We start from the raw sequence: 13,649 nt of genomic DNA, 5'->3' as shown, positions 1-13,649 counted from the left end.
GGCGTTTGAGCTCTTATACCCCAATTCCCCCAACAAGTCGACAGCGTTTCCCGCTTTCGGTGGTGCTTGGCTCATCATCCTCACCATCTCCCAACAGAAGACGGTGGCTGATTTATGTATATTAGCCCTTTCAGAGCTGGTCTAGAATTAATTTGGTACTTTGTGTTTGCTCGTACTTGCCCAAGCTAAATCGTCCGTGGCCTTCGGTACACGCCCTACAAATTCAACCGTTCCTAACACGATTGAGCTTGCCGCCCAACGCCACATTCAAATTCGCTTCTACCCGCGAGCTAAAAAAATACTACGTAATCACGCGCTTTAACAATTCTTCCGTGAATATTAAATTGTAACGCGGAGAAAAGGAAATCTTCGATTTAAGAAAAATGTTTCTGATAAGTCTGACATAAATTAAAGGATGTGTTTTTTTGGGTCAAACTGAGTGGAAATTATCAAAAAACATGGGGTCTACAGCAGTTAATTAAGGAAATATGGGTTCCAAAACAATAAAATAGTCACATGTGTGGATCTGCCTTCAATTCATTATTGAATCTTTATCTAAATGGGTAGAAGTTTGCTTACGTCGATAAAAAAGATAAATACTACACTTGTTTTAGGGGTCAACTAATGTTTGGGAGCCCATATTTTCGTAACTGAATATTGTAGACCCAATTGAGCCAAATAACACATTATTTAACTTATGGCAGACTTATCAGAAACATCCTGCTACCAGCGCTATCAAAGCCCTATTCATTATTAAAGAAAGAATTGAAAAAATTCATAACATAACTGTACTTAAGGGATATCCCCGCCTTTGTTTCTCAAAAATTTAAATTTTCAATAGATTTCGTTTCAGGTCAGGTTTGATTTTTCTTGGTTTTAATTTTAGGATATTGAGTTTTCCGCTTGAAGCGACGATGACAGGTCAGATAATTCGTTTCCATCGAGCTTCGCTTGCCTCGAATCGATTTTAGATTCTTTGTTATTTTTTTCTTTAACTAAATCCCCCAGCCCGTTTTTCTTTCCATCAACGTTCCATTTTGAATTAATTTAATTCTTCTTTATTTTTATTTGAGGATGGGATCTAGTTTTCTTTTGCCCTGGTTAATAAATCAGTTTTCTCTATTTTCAAATTTTGGAAAAAAAATATGGTTTTGTGGCATGATTAAAAAGGAGGAGAGATTTAAGCGGTTCTCCTTTTTTAAAATCTCTAGTGGAATTAAACGATGATTAATTTTTGGGGTTTTGAAATGTGCTGGAATAAATATTCATGATGCTACTTGATAAAACCTTCTTACTAAACCAAATTAATCAGGGGAAAATGTGACCAATTGCCTTCTATTATAAATTTTCTACTGGAGACATTTTTCTCCGCAACATTTCATCTACATGTTTTATCTCCGTTCTGTTGTACATTTGATAATAAGTACAGTATTGAAGACTTCAAAATGTAAACATCCAAAATATCCTTTCAAACTGTCTAGAGTTCAAACTTCGGAAGCAAATGTTGTTGAGGTTACCGCGGACAAATCGAATGTGATAAACATCAGGCCATCGAACTTGTAAATACCACCCACGATATATCTGAACCGTATCCCCAGATACACCAACGTCAAACAAAAGGAAATCCTTTACCCAAACATCGTCACTAAGCAAACTGCGCAAGTATACAAAGCTGACGCGTCTACAATTACTAGACATAGGTGGTTACGTCCAAGAACGTCAGGACATGGTTATTATTATGGCTCACGTCTCACGGTTTTACGCTTAAAAACGCTTGACAGGGTACAGACTGGTCTAGTTGGTTGGCTGGTGTTAGTGGTCGGAGTTTCCTACAGACAGACGCTATTAACTTCTACCCACCCAAGCCGAGGCTTAGCTTTTATGGTTTACTAGATCGATTTTATAAAAGAGTACAGTAACTGGGACGGACGATAGCGTCTGGAATCGTGAGATTTTCGAATCACGGGGTTTCGGCCCCTTTCTTTAAGGGGTCGAAATCACGAGAGGAAGGTTAGAAAGAGAAAGCGAGATCAAAGATTTAAAGAGTTTTTATACTCGCAGTTATTGGCTTGATTTAAGATGAAGACCGCAGTATAGGGTAAGAGGAGAAACTGAGTTTTGAAGAGTGGAGAGGACTTGTCAGACGAATTCTCTCTCTCGAAGTCTATCTTTATCCATCAAGAGGAGTTGAATGGGAAGAAAAGGATGTGGGATTCTGTTATTAAAGGCAAAGCCTCATGGATTACGGTAATCTTAAAATACCTTTAACAACGTATATCCATTAAACTGATAATTAGAAAGAAAATTACGGTTTGTGTCAATGATAATTTAATTTAACACACTTCAATTAGGTCTCTAACCTTAATGTCTGTCTTCGTTAAAAAAATGTCGTTTAACTGTCAAGGATAATTATTCATTCGCATTTTTAATTATTCATAGTTGTATGCTCTAACCATTACTGATTAGTTGCTAGTAGGAAAATCATAATGATGAAACTTTAACTTTAATTGACGCACGACCGGATATTCCACCTTCACCCGTCTCCTTTGAATTCACATTCTCATAGTGAACAAACTGTAGCGCTAGTCAGTGTTTTATTTTTGTCATTGATGGATAACCTCATACCTTCTCCTCTTCCCTCAGCGGCATCTGGTCCTGTCCAAAAAATTGGCCAAGGAGGGTCTCTCCATACAGGATATAAAAAAGGAAGGCGCGCTTAAAGGACTTTAAACGTTACAGTCACGTCGGCTTCAACTTTCCTTACATCGTCAAAGATGAAGAACTTGGGGATGGTATGGGTTTTTGGCGAAGCGACGAACCAACGAGGTTATTGGATGCTGGCTGGCTGGTATAGTGCACCGTGGTATCATATTTTGCCTCTCGCGTTATCGAACCACAATATTTGATGGTAGTGGACTGGGTGGTATAAGTTGCTAGAAGACTATAGCGGAGCGGGGAACGTGGTTATGTTATTGAAATATTGGAAATTTTATATGTTACCGACAGTAAAACGTTTGTTTGGCGTGGATTTATGTGCCGACGTGCTATATCCTCAATCGAACGTTGTCGTTCCATTTTGCTTAACCTTTTCTTTGTAGTAAGTAAAATTGGAATTAATTCAAATTTGTATCTTAAATATTATAGCTAGAAACACTTGCTTGCAAGCGAATGTCAAGCCTACTTTTGAAGCCTAATGTTGAACAGTGTAGGACGGAACTTAAAAGAATGGAAAAATTAGGAACAAAGTGTCCTTTTGGAATATTATTTGTCTTCGAATTAGAGTAAAGTTCATAGGCCACTATAGTTTCAAGTCAGAAAGAAGCTTCGTTCACCCTTCAGAAAATTTATGCAGGATTTCAAATTTGTATGATCAAAGAAACCTTATCTACAAATTAAGTTTCCGAGACCCTAGACAAAGAACCCTTGAACCAGATACATAAATTATCTTTTCTTTCCACACACGTCCTTTACCAAATTCACCAAAAAAAATCAAGTTGGTTCAAAATAAATTCGTACAACGACATTTCTGATTGTAAGAAATTTTGAGAGCAAAACTAAGAAAGTAAAAATAAATAAATAAATAAATGTAAAATGTGAATTTTGGAATATTGAGGTAAAACAGAGTATTTACGCTTATATCAGGTGCACTAGCGGAAGAAAATTAACCGAAGTAAGTGCCATACATTCGTGAAAACTAGGATTAGCTTAGGGTATGTGTTTCGTTCTAAAATAATATTAGTTACTTCAAATTACAGACTTCTACATTGAGAAAATGCATTAGTAATTTTTCTGGAAAGTTTCCTCTGTCTCTCTTGAGAGAGAAAAGTGTGGATTTTAGTGGAAATAAGACTTTTGCGCTTAGAGAGCTCACCAAAAAACAAAAGGGCTAAATGTTTTTCATTCATTCTTCTTGGTGCCTGGCACAAATACAAAGGTGTTCTTGCGCTTTACTTGGTACCAAACCAATATTATTTCTTAGATCTCACTAGTTCTTATTTCGGAAGATGTTTGGACCCTAGAGTGTTTTTGTTGGTTTTCATTTTTTTTTTCTTCACTCAAAGCTCGCGTTTCCTGAGTCTCCGCGAAAATTGAGAGGATATTCGTATTCCGAACCGAAAATAAAAACTAAAGATAATGGAATTTGGAAAGCTTTATCCAACGTTAGTCTGCAAAAGTTTAAGAAACACAAAAGGGGTAAAAAAAAGCTCACGGTAAGCTTTCCGTGTTTTTATTATTATATGAATTGTTTTTAACTTCACCTGAATATTGGCCAGATTAAGATTTGAAATGGAGGTTTTTCTTTATCAATTTCAAAAATAAGGGTTCAATATTCAAGGTAATTTATTAAACAATTCATGATTTCATCTAACATCCGAAGAATTATTGTGTGTTGAATATATTATTCAATAACATTAGATTTTCCACGCAAAACAATTGTTCAATTTCCAAAGAAGGTAAATATATGTATCTTGTTTGTATTAATCATTTATACGGATTAAGTTTGAAATAGTTTTAGATGAAATATCCCTCCAGGTTTTTCCCCAGATTCAATATCCTGATTTTAAGTGCTCTGAGATTTTGTTTGAGTATAAAATACATATATATTGAATGAACATTTAAAGGTAAGTATCTTCCCAAAACAAACACAAGTGTCCCAAGTTTCAAATATTGGAATTGGTATATTTTGAAAAGAAACCTTTTAACCTAGCTCTTATACCAAGGAAATTCTTTGTATATCCCTAGAAATATTTAGAAAGCACCCGAAAGTGAAGTACAGGAACCTAAAAATATATTCGGTATACAAGTTTTGAAATCGGCATAGGTTTGAAAGATATATTTAATATCATAGGTTTATAATCATAAGTGTTTTAAGTCGTTTTTCCTCCCAGAATGAATTCGGTTTTTTTAAAGGTAGTGAGAGACTTTGTTGCAATTTTTTTCTCACAATGTTTAAAAATAAGGTCGCTAAATTAGCGCGTGTTCATTAAAAACAAGGATTAAGATCGATACGTGCTTTTTGGCGCCAAATTTTAATTATATAGTGTATGTTACGTCTTTTCCCACTATATAACACGTGACCCTCGGTTCTATAGCAGCTTAGAACATACTGTTCCAAAATTTACTCTGTTTCAAAACTTTATTATTAACTTATGTTAAAGCGAAATGTAAAAACAAACTTCTCTGTGAAGGAAGAAGGAAAAAAGGAAACCTGAAGAAAAAAACAAGCGGAGAATTTATAAGAAAATGATAGACTTGCAAATAGCTAGTTTCGCCCTTTTCAAAAAGTTGCGAAGAAAAAAAATAAGTTGTCGGAATTTTCTTCAAAAGAAATAGCTCTCTTCGTATCTGGCAGGGGTCTCTGTTTGCCTAATTTACAGAACTAACGGATCCAACCGGCATCTTTTAGAGTCCATCAAGTCTAGAGAAATTGGTCCGAAAAGACTCGTTTTTAAGAAGTTTGTCAACAAGAAACGGTAGAAACCCAGATCTTCTAGAAAACTCCAAAACCTTTTTTTTTTCTTTATATCGCGATTTCGACGGTTCCGTTTTCGTATTGCTAGTAGACATTTCTTTTTTTTTTCAGGTTTGAAAAATAGCCCCTGAGTACGACAGTTTTTGAATCCACAGAGTATTTTTTTGTATCAAGGTGAAAGGAAGGTCGTGGAATAAATAAATACACTTCTGTTGCTAAGGAAGCTTTGAAGAAATATAAAATTTTTCAAAATACTCGCACGTATTAACCGTGTTATGAATACTAAAATTTTAAGAGCACGTGGGTAGATGCTGGTGTTTCTCGCGCCATTCTTAAAAAATATTACCTAATAGAAAATTCCATAAATTCCAAAAGAGAAACAAACACCACAGGGGTCACCTTCATGGATTATTTCCCTCTTGCCAAGAAGCATGCACCGCTAGAGGCAGCGCGAGTTGGCTAGCCTAGCTCCCGCGTGTTGTGAACTCGGGCTCCGTCTGGTGTCGCTTCTTGACGCCAAGGAAATAACCAAAGATGGCAGCCCACCTACTGTGTGTTGGTTTCTCTACAAGCACTTGATGGAAGGGTATACACATCTACATATTTAACGCGAGATTTTAGTAAATTTCTTTAATTTCTCTCTGAAAAATTGATTGATTTCATCAATTAAAAATATACTATGTTTTCCATCACAAAGTTCTATTTTAGACCATGAACTCGATAATTCTACGCCAATAAAATGGAAATTTTACAACCACCACCACTACCACCCACTGTTTCAAAATCAATAAAACGTCGTCAAGAAAGAGAAGAAAGAAGAATTCATTACTCATTCATTAACATCGTAAGTTTACGATACGATAATGACCTCTTTTTGGTTATATGGGAAATCATGTCTTGGACATTCTTCCATTTAAGATGCGGAGAAAAAAAAGAGAGAAAACGCGTTGTTACTAGAAAGAGACCGAGAGAGAGAGGGAGACAGAGAGAGAGAGAGAGAGAGAGAGAGAGAGAGAGAGAGAGAGAGAGAGAGAGAGAGAGAGAGAGAGAGAAGAGAGAGAGAGAAGGAATACGAATGAAAAAGAAAGAATGAAAAAAAAACACACATTCGACGCAGACTTCGATTTTTATATTAGGGTGATAAGTTTCAGTTTTCGACTAGTGCAAAGAGTAAATTGGGAAAGGAGTCCAAAGGGATGCCCATTTATAGTTTCAAGAATTTTAATAAGAAGCAGCAATCTAAATCTGTCAGCGTTATATGATCTTTTACTTTAATATTTTAGTAAATTTTTATTTGAATTAATTTACCATTTAAAATAATACACGTTCAAGTCATTAAGTGTATAATAAAGGTTGATTAATTATACGGTGTCATTAAATCGTAAAACAAATTAAAAAAAGAAAAATTCGAAATTTAAATTTATGTATACATTGGTGTAATGCGGTCGAACATTTTTACAGGGGCTCATAGGAAATACATTATATTGATTGCCCCTGAATGTTGTTTTTCCCCAAGAAAATTTTTAATATTTAAACTTGCATATTTCTTAGTTGTTACTCCTTTCCGAGTAACTCTTTGGCAAGCTAGGGGGAAGGGGGGCATCGAGAACAATCCGAAAGGAGTCCTAGACGAAAATGCATCAAAAAAAAAGAAGAAAAACCTAGAGCTCTCTAATTCTCCCTTTTCTCGGGCTCCGTTTATTTTATGCATTCAAATTTTTGTCCAACTTTTTTAAATTTAGAAGGGGGGGAATTCGAATAGAAAGGAAAACTTTCGCGAGTTCTTTTGTGATGTCATTTACATGATGACCGGGTGTCGGTCGAATTCGGCGTTGGTTGAAAACAATGTTAAGTCTATACTCTAGAAGGATATATATTTTTTTGTAGGCGTCGAGACTAACACCAGGGAAGAAACGAATAAGCTAGCCTGATACTTCTGCATTCTATATACAGTTCTGGGAATACAGCTCGTTTCTCTAAGTGTAGTGTAGTTTCGTGTTTTATAAGCTTAGTTATAGCGAATAGGTGTAAAAGTTACAACTTGGGAACATAAAAAATAGTGTACTTCATTGGTATGTGGTATAGCGAGTTCCATGGGGAAGGTATCCAATTGTTTCGCCATAATTTTGTACCTTAGTGTTGTATTTTTCTCGAGGGAACTAACAAAAATTTGTACAGATCATGTAAGAAATGCTATACTAATCTTTCCATTGTTGAACATACGGTTGAAAATATAGGCTTAGTATATGTTTTGAACATACCAAAGTTTTATTTTATAATATCAAAATTGAACAGTTTTAATTAGTATTCTTTCACTTTATACTTCTAAAATTGATAAATCTAGTCCATTGATTAAGTCAATTTATTTTCTAAATTTGAAACTTTGCTCATTTAACTTTAAATGAAATATGGAATATTCATTTAAATATTTTGATTGAATAACTATTACTAGAAAGGCTCCTAGCCTTAAGGAGAAATGTATGTTGTTGTTGACAAATACATATCCCTCCTTCCTTAATTAATTAAAATAGAGAATAAGTCCGTGAAATCTAATTTCGAACTCGGAAGGTTTGAACCCATGTCATTCTTTGTCAAATCTTAAGTAGTCCAACTCTGTTTCCGAGTCCGGGTCGAGTCCAAGTGCCATCAAAATGACGCGGAGTTCAACTTATATATACCTTTTATATTTCAAAAATTAATAAATAGTCGTAATTTCTCATAGTCCGCCCCCCCTTCCTTTTCAACTTGGTAGTATTCAAAGGGGAGGTTGGTGGTTTTAGATCTCGAAGTCCAGATTCAACTTCTATCTAATAACTTCAGACTCTTCATGCAGAACTTCAGGGTAAAAATTCAATTTCACGGATTGAGAAGTTGTATAATAATGGGCGCTAACCTGACCTCATTATCCATTAACCTTTTTATGATAATTCCTTTTCGGTGCTGCGCGAGCTATTATTCGAAACAGGTTCTCCGTATACTAATGCGGAACTTCAAAGCGAATAATGAGCTTCTCCGAGGTTTTTGACGAATGATTCGTGGAGGAACAATAAATTTGTAATGGACATTCGTGTCAAACGAGGATTTTAGATCGCGGCCCCGCGCTTCCAATTTTCGTCTCAAGACGGTGGCACGCGATGGTTCAAATAGAACTCCTTATATAATTTTAGGCGCAATTACATATAAGCAGTCTATCGCCAAGGCTTAAGGCAGTCTTATTAAAATCGGAATTTCCGTTTTCGCTAAGCCTAATTACTACATTTCCTTATTGAAGATAATATATTTTTTTACTTTGGGATTAAATTGCGAACGTTTCAAGCGTTATCTCTAAAGAATCTTTAATTTCCCTCGGAGCGATTTTGAATATTAGATCGATAACTGAAGCGATACGAATCACGTCAGTCGTGTTGCTATGAATTTTCAAAGAGCAGCTGGGACGGGCTGCTTGAGACGAGCTTCAATAGCGTCCTAAATTGCTAATAAATTAAGTGCAGGGGTTAAACATGTCTAGAAAAGTGTTGGAAAAATATATATTTTAGTGTAGTTTAAGTCTGACGTAACCTATTCCTAACCTAACCTATGACCTATCTTTTAAAGGGTATCGTTACAGCGTTACCTTAGACCACAAGCAAAGGCTGTAAACTCATTGTATCTCTGTTATAGTGCTATGAAATTACATTATTTCATTGTATAAATTTCAAAAACCTTCACGCTCTATACAAAGTTCTCTCGCAAACAAACATAAGTAAATAAAAATTTTAAATTTAAATTTACTATTTATTGGGTCAACTTGGCATTGAAGCATTCAGTTTTCAACATTTTAAACAAGCACGCATTCCCGTAAGCTGCGTGGGCCTAATCGTTATGAATGAAATATTACGCGATTTTATATTAAAACCATGACGCAGTGGAAAAATCCCCTGAGTCCAAAATTCTTCAACTTTGAAACATTTTTCCACTATCTTTATATAAAGTATATCAAAAGCCATTAATGAATATTTTTCCAAGAAAGGCATAGGCTTCCAAAGAAAATAGATCTTACTATATTCCCTGAACAACAATTTTGAATGGAGCCCAAAAATTGTTGAAGCATATGGGGCCTAGATATAATACAACGCCAACAAAAAAAAAGGATCAACTTTTGGGGATGCTATAGTTTTCGCAAACCCGAAGGGAAAATGGGCATGCACCGAGAAAAGATGGTATGGTTTTTATTTTCTATGATATACCTACTACATATTGGAACAAAATTCTTCGGTACATATACGAATCGAAAAAATGTCATTTTCTTGGAAATCCATATCTTGCAAAAAAAACAAAGAGAGCTCGAATAAGCAAACCATAGATTATTAAGTATTCCACCAAGACGCGAAGATCGTTTTATGGCTTAATTTATTTCTGGGAATACTTATGGGCAAACCAATAATGGAGTTTGGGAAGCAAACGAGAAAGTGGTATATTATTCATGAAGATGCCGTGGAAACTCAAGATTCTTGGAAGAGAACTCATTCCATTAACTTCTCTTTAAAATTTGTTTTTTTCTACGTTTATCAATAGTTTCAAGATTAAACTAATGATTTTTCTTCATTTTAAGATCAAATCCATGTGATTTTTCTTCATTTTAAGATCAAATCCATGTGATTTTCCTTCATTTTAAGATCAAATCCATGTGATTTTTCTTCATCTTAAGATCAAATCCATGTGATTTTTCTTCATTTTAAGATCAAATCCATGTGATTTTTCTTCATCTTAAGATCAAATCCATGTGATTTTTCCATATTTTAAGATCATAACCATGTGATTTTTCCATATTTTAAGATCAAAACCATGTGATTTTCCTAACATATACATCAAAACTATGTTAATCATTGCCTCAATTGGATTTACGTCCACATAGATTTAACTGAGGCACGAGTCTCGAATAATTAGCCCCTCAATGATAGATATTTTGTTATCCACCTTAAACAATCTAACAAATACCAAAGTGTATAGTTTTCACACCGATAATTAACGCCAGAACCCTTTAATTATGTTTCCAATCAATATAATTTGTGACAATCATAATCGTGTATGTAACATCATGGTGAAATTTTAACTACTCTTTAAGTATTAAAAAATGAAGCGAAGGAAAATAAAAGCCTTTGTAGAATTGAGAAGGAATTAAGCGATTTAAGACCCTCTAGTGCTTTACTCGAGGCTTCAAAGTTCTTCTTTTTTTTTCTTTACCTATAAGAAATATATATCGACGTACCTGTGTATATCAAGCGGGTAAAGTATTTCTCGAGCGTAAAATCGACCTGTCAACGACAGATTCGGGGCTTTTATAGCAAACCCGCGCGGTACAAGATCATATTTCTTAAATTAAGAGATGCACAAAATGCCTCGCGATAAAAGGAGTTCCATTTGCTGTCGCGCGGTGCAGGTAGTATTAAAAAGAAAATTAAATGCAGATTTTAATTAAATATAAACGTGCCTGACTCTATTTAACTATAGAAAATTTAATTATAGAAAATTTAATAGTATTTGCAAGGACTTAATTAATAAGGTGGTAATATCTTTTCCTCTTCAAAGGCGTTTAATTATTTTGAAAGTAATTAAATGTTTTATATTTTTATAACTTTAATATTCCAGCCCACAAAACGAGCATAGAAATGATTCAAATGAACATAGTAGACATTCCTAATAGCTGTATGTATTCCTGAATTATTTATAATTAAACCCAAACACTGCTATAAATAGTTGAGTCTAGAATTACAAATCGCTTCCTACGCATTTCATTGTAATTTACTACTCCTCATTGTGTGAATAGAGGCGTGGATTAGATTTCATATTTGGAAAGGGATAAAGATATTTAACTTAATGAAACTAATTTTCTATAGAAATCGCCTGCCAAATTAGGAATAATTAACTATAGGCCTAGGTGGCAGTATTTAACTGGGAATGAATATAACCCGGAATGAATCATTTTTAATATAACCGAATCAAAATAAAACACGCTTTTTACATTTTCTGACGTGATCAAGTGACTCGAAAAAGGCTTAGAGACTTTTCTTGAATTAACTCTTATAGTGAAGTACACGCGAAATTTTGTGAAACATAATTTAATAAAAGCGGGTCGTTTTTAAATGAAGCCATTTCAAGTTTCTAAGAAATAGAGTTTCCTTTAAGACATCACGTTCGCGGAATCTTTCATTCGGGAGCGTACGCGCGAAGTTTACTCAGGCGGGTCTCGTCGTTGGCTTTTGCTACGAGGCTCAGCCTCTAACCCTAACTGTAACATCTACTATAGTAGGATACAGAGAAGAAGAAAAAAACCAAGAATAGACGGAATATATTTATTATAGGGATAATAGCGTACATCAACTCGAAAGCTAGAAGCCAGAAAGGACGGCCTGAGAAAGAGAAACTGGTAAAGAGAAAAAAACGCTCCACAGTAAATCTTTCCGATGTTCCGATGCCGAGGAGAAGAAAGCGTAGGAAGACATCGCAAGTACAAGGAAGACAGAGCTACAGAATGAAAGAAACGCTCACCAAGGGTTAGCAAGCTCCGCGTATTCATTTATACAGGGTGGAAAACCAGTATAATTTTGTGATTCAAGCTTGTGTATCGTTTCAGAAGGTTTGGCGCAATAAATTTTCAAATTTCGGTGCTGGTTGGTGCAGTTATTGATGTATTTTTTAAATGATAACCAAATCTGTTTTGGAGGTTATGGAACCAAGTAGCGGGTTTTGAACCATTGAGTGTTATTGATCTATTAACAGTTTCATTGTATCGAAATGGAATGCTACATACACCCTGTACAAATGAATTTGTACACTAAAGGGACTATAGTAAGATAGAGCAAGGCCTTAGCCTATACCGAAACCGGCAACGCACATTGTGTATAACTGCTATCGACTCTGGCCAGCTCCGCCGAAGGAGAGATAAACAAACTTGAAATATTAAGGCTAGGGTCTTATCGTTATACAACGGGGCGCGCGTTGTTGCAAAACGAGTAGTAAGCTAGTCCACGGAATCGGTTACAGCGCGGCCATTTTCGATTCGGAATCCTAGCTCGCCCGTCCGTCCGTCCGAATGTTTCCAACAGAGAGATTTCCTTGTTTATTATTTCGCCTAAGGGGTGAGAGTGTTACGCTCTCTATAAAAGATTCGTTTAACCGTATTCGGACACAAAACACACACCTTAGATTCCTCGTTTCGCTAAACTGATTCTCTATAGCAGCTAATTGGGGACAACGCGGCGCCCGCCCTCCGACTTTCCATTATTCCTTATCAGTTTCTATTGAAGACAACACGTAGTGAGAGAGAGAGAGAGAGAGAGAGAGAGAGAGAGAGAGAGAGAGAGAGAGAGAGAATGTACAATTTTTGGTTCTACGAGGCCCGAGAAGAATTCTTAAAGACTTTGTTATAGATTGTTAAATGTTGATACTGACGTAATTATTTCCCTACTAATTTTCAATGATTCTTTATTATTAATTGATATTGATATTCAATAGTTTGGTCTATTATTTGTAGGTCAAATAACAATTAACCTCATTAATTTAGCACCGCGATTTCGTCTATTTATTTTCTGAAAAATTGAATTTACGCAGCATATTTGTTCTATACCTATATACAGGGTGTTTTTGAAAGGTCTTTGAGCAATTATGGTCAGTGTTCTTTGCACAATTTCAAGTCGAAAATGTTCTATGACATTTTCCACTTAGGGACACAAGTTATGGCACGAATGTTTTACGGATGATCCCTGAAATTAAATTAAGAAAATGAAACGCAATGCTAATTTACTTAAAGGGATCGTCCGTAAAACACTCCAAACATAACATGAAAGCAGTGGCAAAGTTACATTTTCGACTCTAAATCGTCCTATATATGTACAAATGGAATACTTTATGAAATGTGCTGTATCGATCGTCAATGTTCAGATTTGCTTAAGCGAGAAACAATGAGTTTGGAAACGAGGTCAAATGACATAAAAAGAAAGAAAGAAAAACCGAATTCGGCTTAAGAATTAGAATGAGGACCGACGAGACGCTTTGTCTTATTTAATTAGTTTTTGGGAGTTTAATTTCAACTACGGAATTTACATTAAAAAAATATAGACTAAAATTTTCCTAGCTAGAAAATGTAACCGGAGCTGAAAATATTTTTACTGAAGCTTCGTAGAATAATATTACAATT

General features: G+C 35.1%; 1 protein-coding gene and 1 long non-coding RNA gene across 6 annotated transcripts in view; one reads left to right on the top strand and one right to left on the bottom strand.

Annotated features, from left to right (window-relative positions):
* Positions 1 to 13,649, bottom strand: part of LOC149650684 (uncharacterized) — a 163,471-nt gene that overhangs the window by 50,917 nt on the left and 98,905 nt on the right. The window lies entirely within an intron of this gene.
* Positions 2,527 to 6,499, top strand: LOC149650689 (uncharacterized). 4 transcript variants are annotated; one of them, XR_016370850.1, is made up of 4 exons: positions 2,527 to 2,848; positions 3,145 to 3,281; positions 3,353 to 6,317; positions 6,392 to 6,499. It is a non-coding gene; the product is annotated as an uncharacterized LOC149650689 (long non-coding RNA). The 4 variants fall into 4 exon arrangements; XR_016370849.1 differs by having other exon boundaries at positions 3,353 to 3,670; positions 3,756 to 6,455; XR_016370848.1 differs by having other exon boundaries at positions 3,353 to 3,954; positions 4,062 to 6,455.

Source organism: Phalangium opilio, unplaced genomic scaffold (genome assembly GCF_054372755.1).
Source record: "Phalangium opilio isolate 3A_F unplaced genomic scaffold, DU_Popi_V2 ptg000082l_1, whole genome shotgun sequence".
Lineage (NCBI taxonomy): Eukaryota > Metazoa > Arthropoda > Arachnida > Opiliones > Phalangiidae > Phalangium > Phalangium opilio.
Note: the sequence above shows the minus strand (reverse complement) of the source record. Positions and strands in the feature narration are given on the sequence as shown.